Below are 10009 nucleotides of genomic sequence, written 5' to 3'. Positions count from 1 at the left end.
GTGTCCAAACTGGTACGCACAACACGCACACGCACACACACACACACACACACACACACACACACCCAACACACCAACACACACACACACAACACACACACACCAGTTTCGGGAAAGTCATATTCCTGGTAGGAACGATGATGAGTTGACGTTAATCGTATATTCAGTAGTTCCTCCCGACTGTATGTAATGAAACCTAAGATTACCTGGGGTACCGATGTAAGAAATAACACGTAAAAAAACAAAATACTGCATATTTTCCAAGGAACGCGAAGCGAGGCGGCCATCTCTTTTCGGCGCCGGAAGTGCCGAAAAGTGCTGAAAATTGTGTTCAGTGTAACATGTATGTCCAATATTAAACAACTATTGTATTTAAGCTGATTGGCAACTCTTTAAGGGCCGCAAAATCAGCAGCGATGATCCTCTGAAAGAAGCTCCTACAGTCCAATAAATGATAGGAGTACACCACATAAACATTGTTGCGCTTTTAGGTTTGACAAAAAATCGACAAAATATTTTATAAATCACCCAACATCTTATAGAAAATACTTGTAATTATTCTTTGTATGATAAGTAGTACAACATTTATCGATAACTGTGCACATTTTCAATCATTGTCACCCCAATTATTTTATTTACAGGACGGAACTCTTATTCTGAAGGATTCCAATACCGTGACCCAGAAGTACTTATTTATGCTAGCTTCACGCCAGTCTAAACCACCCGGGAGTTTGCTAGCGAACACAGCCGAAACGTTGGAGCGCTTTTGATGTATATCAGTCACTGTGTTTTAAACACGCTTCTGTCGTATCTAGTTACCCAATTTAATGTAATATTTACATCGTTGTTAGTCAGCGCTGGCTGGTTAAATTAGCTTGAGGTCGCAGTGACGTTAGTCTAGTCGCTAATGCTAACTAGCTACCTAACGTTAGCTAGCTAACATCCCCTACCATGGGATCACAGAGTTACTCCTATCCTGCTAAAGAAGGAGGGCTTGGCTGGACCGAGAAAGAAACTATCGTAGAAGAGCAGAAGGAAGTGGAGGTGGCTGTCACTGTCAAAAAAAGAAGTAGAGTGTGAGGTTGTTACAGTGAAAGAAGAAGAAAAAMAATTCACAGTGAAAGAAGTGGAAGAAGCTTACATAGTGAAAGAGGGGGATGTTACTGTAAAAGAGGAAGACGTTACAGTGAAAGAGGAAGAGAATGATGACGTTTTTGGAGTAAAAGAGGAGATTACTGGCACAGTGAAAGAAGAGGATGACATTTTTGGAGTGAAGGAGGAGGAGATTACCGTCACATTGGAGGAGGATAAGAATGAGGAAGAGGAGAAGACTAGAGATCTGATTAACACCAGTAAGCACTGTCCTATAAACAGGGGCACAAACTCTGCAGTTAAACTGATGTGTGGTTTTAAAAGGCCACTCTGGGATTCAAACAACAACAAAATGGCTGTCTTGACACTTGTTTACCACTCCTCATTACACAGGCAAAATGATGGATACATGGACTGTGCATCCATAAAGATACACATGATAGTGGTTTAAAAATGCCATTCTACTGAAGTTCTAAGCTTGAATATGTCGTTCTGTACTGTAGGAGTTAATTGTTAACGCTGCAAAGAGTAGGTGCAACCAACAAAACATGAATCTCTGAATATCTCTTTCTGTAGAGTCGTTCCATGTCATTTCAGCAAAACATGACACATACCATCTGTTTGTTCTGAAATTTTTTCTGTAGTTAGAAACAGGTAAGATTGGGATTCCTGAAACATTATTTGGTAAAAATATTTTATCTCAAGGAAATTAAGCTAATTGATTGCACACAAATTGGCCATTTTAATTGATAGGATTCAGATAATATTCAAATAAATGAAGTACCCAACATCTGATGTGGACCAAACTTCTTCCTAACAATGAGTAAAACATGAGGAATAAAATAAAAAAGTCAAAAGCAGCCTATGGACCCCCCCCCACACACTCCATTCAAATCCCACCCAACAACCAGTATACGGTATCAGTTCTCTGTTTGACAAGTAGTATGAAGCTGTGGCTTGGAGTATTTCTTCACCATACTAAGTAACCTATTCCCTGTGAATTTTTTTCTCTTATTCAGAGAAATGTCATTGAAGTTGCTTGCATTATTTACCATAATGTAGTAGGAAGTACCATCTTTTGACCACTAGAAGCTGCTGTTCCTGCTATACCACCATAGTATTTTATTCATTTTGCTGGTCTATGTTTATTAAATAGGTCACAACATTTCCTTTGCAACTTTGGGGAGAAAACCAATAAATGTAGCCCCCATGATATGCAACTTTTCAGGGAAGTTAGGAACCAATATACACAGGCAGTTAGGAAAGCAAAGGCTAGCTTTTTCAAACAGAAATTTGCATCCTGTAGCACAAGCACCAACAAGTTCTGGGACACTGTAAAGTCCATGGAGAATAAGAGCACCACCTCCCAGCTGCCCACTGCACTGAGGCTAGGAAACACTGTCACCACCAATAAATCCATGATAATTGAGAATTTCAATAAGCATTTCTCTACGGCTGGCCATGCTTTCCACCTGGCTACCCCCACAGCAACTTGCCCAAGCCTCCCCCATTTCTCTTTCACCCAAATCCAGATAACTGATGTTCTGAAAGAGCTGCAAAATCTGGACCCTCTCTTTCTAAAATTATCGCGCCGAAATTGTTGCAACCCCTATTACTAGCCTGTTCAACCTCTGTTTCGTATATCGTCTGAGATCCCAAGGATTGGAAAGCTGCCGCGGTCATCCCCCTCTTCAAAGGGGGAGACACTCTAGACCCAAACTGCTGCAGACCTATATCTATCCTACCCTGCCTTTCTAAGGTCTTCGAAAGCCAAGTTAAAACAGATCACCGACCATTTTGAATCCCAACGTACCTTTCTCCGCTATACAATCTGGTTTCCGAGCTGGTCACGGGTGCACCTCAGCCACGCTCAAGGTCCTAAACAATATCATAACCGCCATCGATAAGAGACAATACTGCGCAGCTGTATTCATCGACCTGGCCAAGGCGTTCGACTCTGTCAATCACCACATTCTTATCGGCAGACTCAACAGCCTTGGTTTCTCAAATGACTGCCTCGCCTGGTTCACCAACTTCTTCTCAGACAAGAGTCAGTGTGTCAAATCGGAGGGCCTGTTGTCCGGACCTCTGGCAGTCTCTATAGGGGTGCCACAGGGTTCAATTTTCGGGCCGACTCTTTTCTCTGTATACATCAATGATGTCGCTCTTGCTGCTGGTAATTCTCTGACCCACCTCTACGCAGACGACACCATTTTGTATACTTCTGGCCCTTCTTTGGACACTGTGTTAACTAACCTCCAGACGAGCTTCAATGTCATACAACTCTCCTTCCTTGGCCTCCCAACTGCTCTTAAATGCAAGTAAAACTAAATGCATGTTCTTCAACCGATCGCTGCCCACACGTGCCCGCCCGTCCAGCATCACTACTTTGGACGGTTCTGACTTAGAATATGTGGACAACTACAAATACCTAGGTGTCTGGTTAGACTGTAAACTCTCCTTCCAGATGCACATCAAGCATCTCCAATCCAAAATTAAATCTAGAATCGGCTTCCTATTTCACAACAAATCATCCTTCACTCATGCTGCCAAACATACCCCCGTAAAAGTGACCATCCTACCGATCCTTGACTTCGGCGATGTCATTTACAAAATAGCCTCCAACTCTCTACTCAGCAAATTGGATGCAGTCTATCACAGTGCCATGTGTTTTGTCACCAAAGCCCCATATACTACCCACCACTGCAACCTGTATGCTCTCGTTGGCTTTCCCTCGCTTCATATTCGTCGCTAAACCCACTGGCTCCAGGTCATCTATAGGTCTTTGCTAGGTAAAGCCCCGCCTTATCTCAGCTCACTGGTCACCATAGCAGCAACCCACCTGTAGCATGCGCTCCAGCAGGTATATCTCACTGGTCACCCCCAAAGCCAATTCCTCCTTTGGCTGCCTTTCCTTCCAGTTCTCTGCTGCCAATGACTGGAACGAACTTCAAAAATCACTGAAGCTGGAGACTCATATCTCCCTCACTAACTTTAAGCACCAGCTGTCAGAGCAGCTCACAGATCACTGCACCTGTACATAGCCCATCTGTAAATATCCCATCCAACTACCTCATCCCCCATACTGTTATTTATTTTGCTCCTTTACACCCCAGTATCTCTACTTGCACACTCGTCTTCTGCACATCTATCACTCCAGTGTTTAATTGCTATATTGTAATATTTTGCCACTATGGCCTATTTATTGTCTTACCTCCTTTATCCTACCTCATTTGCACACACTGTATATAGACTTTTTTCTATTGTATTATTGACTGCATGTTTGTTTATTCCATGTGTAACTTTGTGTGTTGATTGTGTCCCACTGCTTTGCTTTATCACGCCTCCAACTGCTTTGCGTTATCTTGGCCAGGTCGCAGTTGTAAATGAGAACTTGTTCTCGACTAGCCTAACTGGTTAAATAAAGGTGAAATATAAAAAAAATAAAAGAAAGATTTATAATCATCGCTTGCGATACGGCTTTCGAAACATATGGCCCTTATCTTTCATCAGCTAAAAAGAATCCTTCAAATAAAAAATACTTACTGTAGCAGTTTGCACATATCCAGCTATGGGTGCCTCCATCTGACGAAACTACACTTCTGCTACACTTCCCGAGTTACACAAAGGTGTTCGGAGCACACTTGATAGCTAATTGGCACAGGTGGTCACTTCTGTCTGTTTTCTGTAATCAAGTGCTGTAACATGGAGATATGGAACACTAACCCTAAATAAAGGTGTGTATCATGGATAACATTTTGGTTTTTATATATTTTTTTAGATGAAAGATAAGGTTCTTATGCTTCCAAAACCGCACCGCAAGCCATTTCATGTTAATGTTCAGACCTGTCGTCGGGGCTCTAAACAAAATGCCTTCATCCAATGACATCTATGTGTAATGTAATGGAACTGGGAGTCATGATCAAGGGCTATAGCTAGCTAGGCTAATTGAGGCTACATGCTGTGCTTTCTCCACAACCCCATTCAGATTAAACAACAGCCTACCTTTTGGCTGCTCATTGTGGCCTACTCCTCATTTCCCAAACCTTTTTTATTGGCCAACARAAACAACAAGCTACACACATGAAGGCTACTGGTTGGCTACTAAAAATGACCTTGAAAACAATGTTACATATTTTTGTTTCATTTAGGAAAAGTCTTTTCAATGTTAYCATCAGTTTAAAATCGGCCTATATTAGGCTTTTTTTTTTCATCAAAATGCATACTCACACAAGTATTTGAATACTAATGTCCATTTTAATATTCAAATAACCGTGCACATCCCTACTAACAGCTATAAACCAATAAGCATCCAGAATCTAAGTGTACCATTTTATGAGGGATCTAGTTTGGATTAAACCTCAAAGGAAGACAGTTTTATCATGTGAAGGTTTCATTCAAGTCTATGTTTATTATTTAACTAAATACTATGTTTGTGACAGGAGAGACACCAGATTCTCACTCTGACAGAGGGAAGAGTACTCCAGGGGTATCAGACCCAGAGATGCCCAAACCATTAAGACCACACCACTGCTCCCATTGTGGAAAGAGATTTACCCAGTTAAGGAACTTGAAAGATCATGAAAGAACACACACAGGAGAGAAGCCTCATCTCTGCTCCCAGTGTGGAAAGGGTTTTACCCAGTTAGGGAACCTGAAGGATCATGAAAGAAGACACACGGGATATAAGCCTTTCCAATGCTCTCAGTGTCAGAAAAGTTTTAACAGGGTTGAGGACCTGAAAAGGCATGAGATGACACACACAGGAGAGAAGGCTTTCCAGTGCTCCCAATGTGGAAAGAGTTTTACCCAGTTAGGGAACCTGAAAATACATGAAAGAATACACACAGGAGAGAAGCCTTTCCAATGCTCTCAGTGTGGAAAAAAGTTTTATCAAGTTAGGCAACCTGAAAATGCATTTGAGAACACACACAGGGGAGAAGCCCTACCACTGCTCAGACTGTGGAAAGCAATTTACCCAGCTTGGGAACCTGAAGTCACATGAGAGAACACACACGAGAGCAAAACCTTACCATTGTTCCCAGTGTGAAACATTGTATTTCTCATCAGGAGACCTGATAAAGCATGAAAGAACACACTATGTAGAGAGGCCCTACCAATGCTCTCAGTGTGGAAAGAGATTTATAAAGTCATCGCATCTGAAGGATCATAAGAGAATACACACAGGAGAAAAAACATTCCACTGCTCTCAGTGTGGAAAGGGTTTTACCTGGGTAGGGAACCTGAAAAAGCATGAGATGACACACACAGGAGATAAGCCTTTCCAATGCTCCCAGTGTGGAAAAACTTTTACACAGTTAGTGCACATGAAAACACATGAGAGGACTCACAAAAGAGAATAGCCCAACTTCTGTTCCGAGTGTAGAAAGTTTTTTTTCCCAAGTTAAGGGGTCTGAAAGAGCATGATAAAATACCTGGGAGGAGAAGACATACCACTGTGCTTATTGTGGGAAGACATTTTCCTGGTAAGAGGACCTGAAATCGCATGAGTATAATTGTTCTATAGTTGCCATGGCGCCGTAGTAGAAGCCTAAGTAGAGTTTTCCTGTACATCTTTTTTATATCATAAAAAAAAAGTCATGAACTCTTTTTGTTATGTAATTAAGTATTGATTATATATATACACACACACAGACAGACACACAGTGCATTTGGAAAGTATTCAGACTTCTTGACTTTTTCCACATTTTATGTTACAGCCTTATTCTAAAATGAGTTAAATAAATAGTTTTCCTCATCACTCTACACACAATACCCCATGATGACAAAGCGAAAACAGGTCTAGAAATTTTTGCAAATGTATTCCAAATAAAAAACAGAAATACCTTATTTACATAAGTATTCAGACCGTTTGCTATGAGACTCAAAATGTATGTCCAATCAATTGAATTTACTACAGGTGAATTTACAATCAAGTTGTAGAAACAAACAAGGATGATCAATGGAAACAGGATGCACCTGATATAAATTTTGAGTCTCAGAGCAAAGGGTTTGAATAGAATACTTATGTAAATAAGGTATTTCTGTTTTTTATTTATTATAAATTAGCAAAAAATTATAAACTGGTTTTCATTTTGTCATTATGGGGTATTGCGTGTAGAACTGATGAGGATTTTTTTAAAATATATGTACATTTTAGAATAAGGCTATAATGTAACAAAATGTGGAAAAAGTCAATCGTTCTGAATACTTTCCAAATGCACTGTATGTATCAATCTATACAGAGATAACCATGCAGCCAATGAACTTGTCTTTAAGATTCTTCTTGTGATTAAAAGGGCTACATAAATTACATCTATTATTATTGTTAGAATAGAGAGGCTGTGTTCTGACTTCTGTTTTTGACTGAGAATTAGTGTTTTTGTTCATGCCACACAACATTTAATTGTATATCAAATCAAAATKAAATTTTATTCGGCACATGCTTCGTAAACAACAGGGGTCCACTAACAGTGAAATGCTTACTTACGGGCCCTTCCCAACAATGCAGAGAGAAAGAAAATAGAGAAATAATAAATACACAATGAGTAACTTAGCTGTATACACGGGATACCAGTACAGAGTCGATGCGCCAGGGGTGCCAGGTAATTGAGGTAGATATGCACATTTAACTAGGAATAAAGTGACTAGGCAACAGGATAGATAGTTAACCAAATGGCTACCCGGGCTAACTATTTAGCAGTCTTATGGCTTGGGGGTAGAAGCTGTTCAGGGTCCTGTTGGTTCCAGATTTGGTGCATCGGTAGTGCTTGCTGTGCGGTAGCAGAGAGAACCYTCTGTTGCTGGGGTCTTTGACCATTTTTAGGGCCTTTCTCTGACACTACTTGGCACAGAGGTCCTGGATGGCAGGGAGCTTTACACACTACCCTCTGTAGCGCCTTGCGGTCGGATGCCAGGCAGTTGCCATACCAAGCGGTGATGCAGCCAGTCAAGATGCTCTCAAAGGTGCAGCTGTAGAACTTTGAGGATCTGCGGGCCCAAATATTTTAAGGCTCTTAAAGGGGGTAGAGGCATTGTCGTGCCCTCTTCACYACTGTGTTGGTGGGTGTGGACCATAGTTAGTGATGTAAACACAGGAACTTGAAGTTCTCACCCGCTCCACTACAGCCCTGTCGATGTGAATGGGGGTGTGCTCGGCCCTCCGTTTCCTGTAGTCCATAATCAGGTCCTTTGTCTTGCTGACGTTGAGGGAGAGGTTGTAGTCCTGGCACCACACTGCCAGGTCTCTGACCTCCCTATAGTCAGTCTCATCGTTGTCGATGATCAGGCCTACCACCATCGTGTCATGAGCAAACTTAACGATGGTGTTGGAGTCGTGTGGCCACACAGTTTTGGGTGAACAGTGAGTACAGGAGGGGCCCCCGTCTTCGTATATACAGTTAAAGTCGAAGTTTACATACACCTTAGCCAAATACTTACACTCAGTTTTTCACAATTCCTGACATTTAATCCAAGTAAAAATTCACTGTTTTAGGTCAGTTAGGATCACCACTTTATTTTAAGAATGTGAAATGTCAGAATAATAGAGAGAATGATTTATTTCAGCTTTTATTTCTTTCATCACATTCCCAGTGGGTCAGAAGTTTACATACAGTCAATTAGTATTTGGTAGAATTGCCTTTACATTGTTTAACTTGGGTCAAATCTTTCATGTAGCCTTCCACAAGCTTCATCTCTAGGAGACAGAACTCGTCTCCTTCCTGAGCGATATGACAGCTGCGTGGTCCCATGGTGTTTATACTTGCGTACTATTGTTTGTACAGATAAACGTGTTACCTTCAGGCGTTTGGAAATTGCTCCCAAGGATGAACCAGACTTGTGGAGGTCTACAATTTTTCTTCTGAGGTTTTGGCTGATTTCTTTCGATTTTCCCATGATGTCAAGCAAAGAGGCACTGAGTTTGAAAGTAGGCCTTGAAATACATCACTATGCCACCACTATGCTTGAAAGTATGAAGAGTGGTACTCAGTAATGTGTTATATAGGATTTGCCCCAAATATAACACTTCATATTCAGGACAAAAAGTGAATTGCTTTGCAACATTTTTTGCAGTATTACTTTAGTGCCTTGTTGCAAACAGGATGCATGTTTTGGAATATTTTTATTCTGTACAGGCTTCCATTTGATCAATCTGTCAATTAGGTTAGTATTYTGGAGTAATGACAATGTTGTTGATCCATTCTCCGTTTTCTCTTATCACTGCCATTAAACTGTAACTGTTTAAAAGTCACTCTGGCACATGAATTAGGAAGGCGCATATATCTTTGTAGTGATTGGTAGTATTGATACACCATCCAAAGTGTAATTAAATCTCCCTCATTCACTTTCATTTCACATCCAGAGCTCGGTCTGGCGGACATCTCACTCTGTCTGTACTTGACCCCAGTCTTCTTCAACACACCATCTCCCTTTTTATCGTCATTTTCATCAAATTCAGATTCAACTTCTGCTTTCCTAATTCTCCTCGACATTTTCTTCCTTCTCTTTCGAAATCCACCTTTTCATGTCCCTGTCCCAATATTCCTCTTCTCCCGGCTTTGCTATTCATCCCATCGTCTAGGCTGGATGTGCATTCCTGGTAATACACTCATGTCCCCCGTGGACCGGTTCATACATACGCAAGGGTGTACAACATCCTAAATTGTCTGAAAATCCCAAAATTGAGGTGGAAAATTGTTTTATTAAGACAGTACATATATTTGGTATATATATTTTTTCAGCGTCTCGCCATTAAAGCTAGCTAAGGAGGAAAATTATGCCTATGCAGCCTGATTGGAGGATGCTTTATGTATGAGCCTAGTATTACCGGGAATGCACATCAAACCTAGATCTAGCTGCCACTATCAGCTGCCTAGGCCACACGAGCCATTTTATTAATGGAAAGAGACAAAAAACA

The 10009-nt window shown here is 41.0% G+C and overlaps 1 pseudogene; it reads left to right on the top strand.

Annotated features, from left to right (window-relative positions):
• LOC111978698 (zinc finger protein 135-like) overlaps positions 1-6682 on the top strand; it is a 15737-nt pseudogene extending 9055 nt beyond the window's left edge.
• The last annotated feature ends 3327 nt before the right edge of the window (positions 6683-10009 follow it).

This window comes from Salvelinus sp. IW2-2015, linkage group LG18, assembly GCF_002910315.2.
Source record: "Salvelinus sp. IW2-2015 linkage group LG18, ASM291031v2, whole genome shotgun sequence".
In the NCBI taxonomy this organism is placed as follows: Eukaryota; Metazoa; Chordata; class Actinopteri; order Salmoniformes; family Salmonidae; genus Salvelinus; species Salvelinus sp. IW2-2015.
Note: the sequence above shows the minus strand (reverse complement) of the source record. Positions and strands in the feature narration are given on the sequence as shown.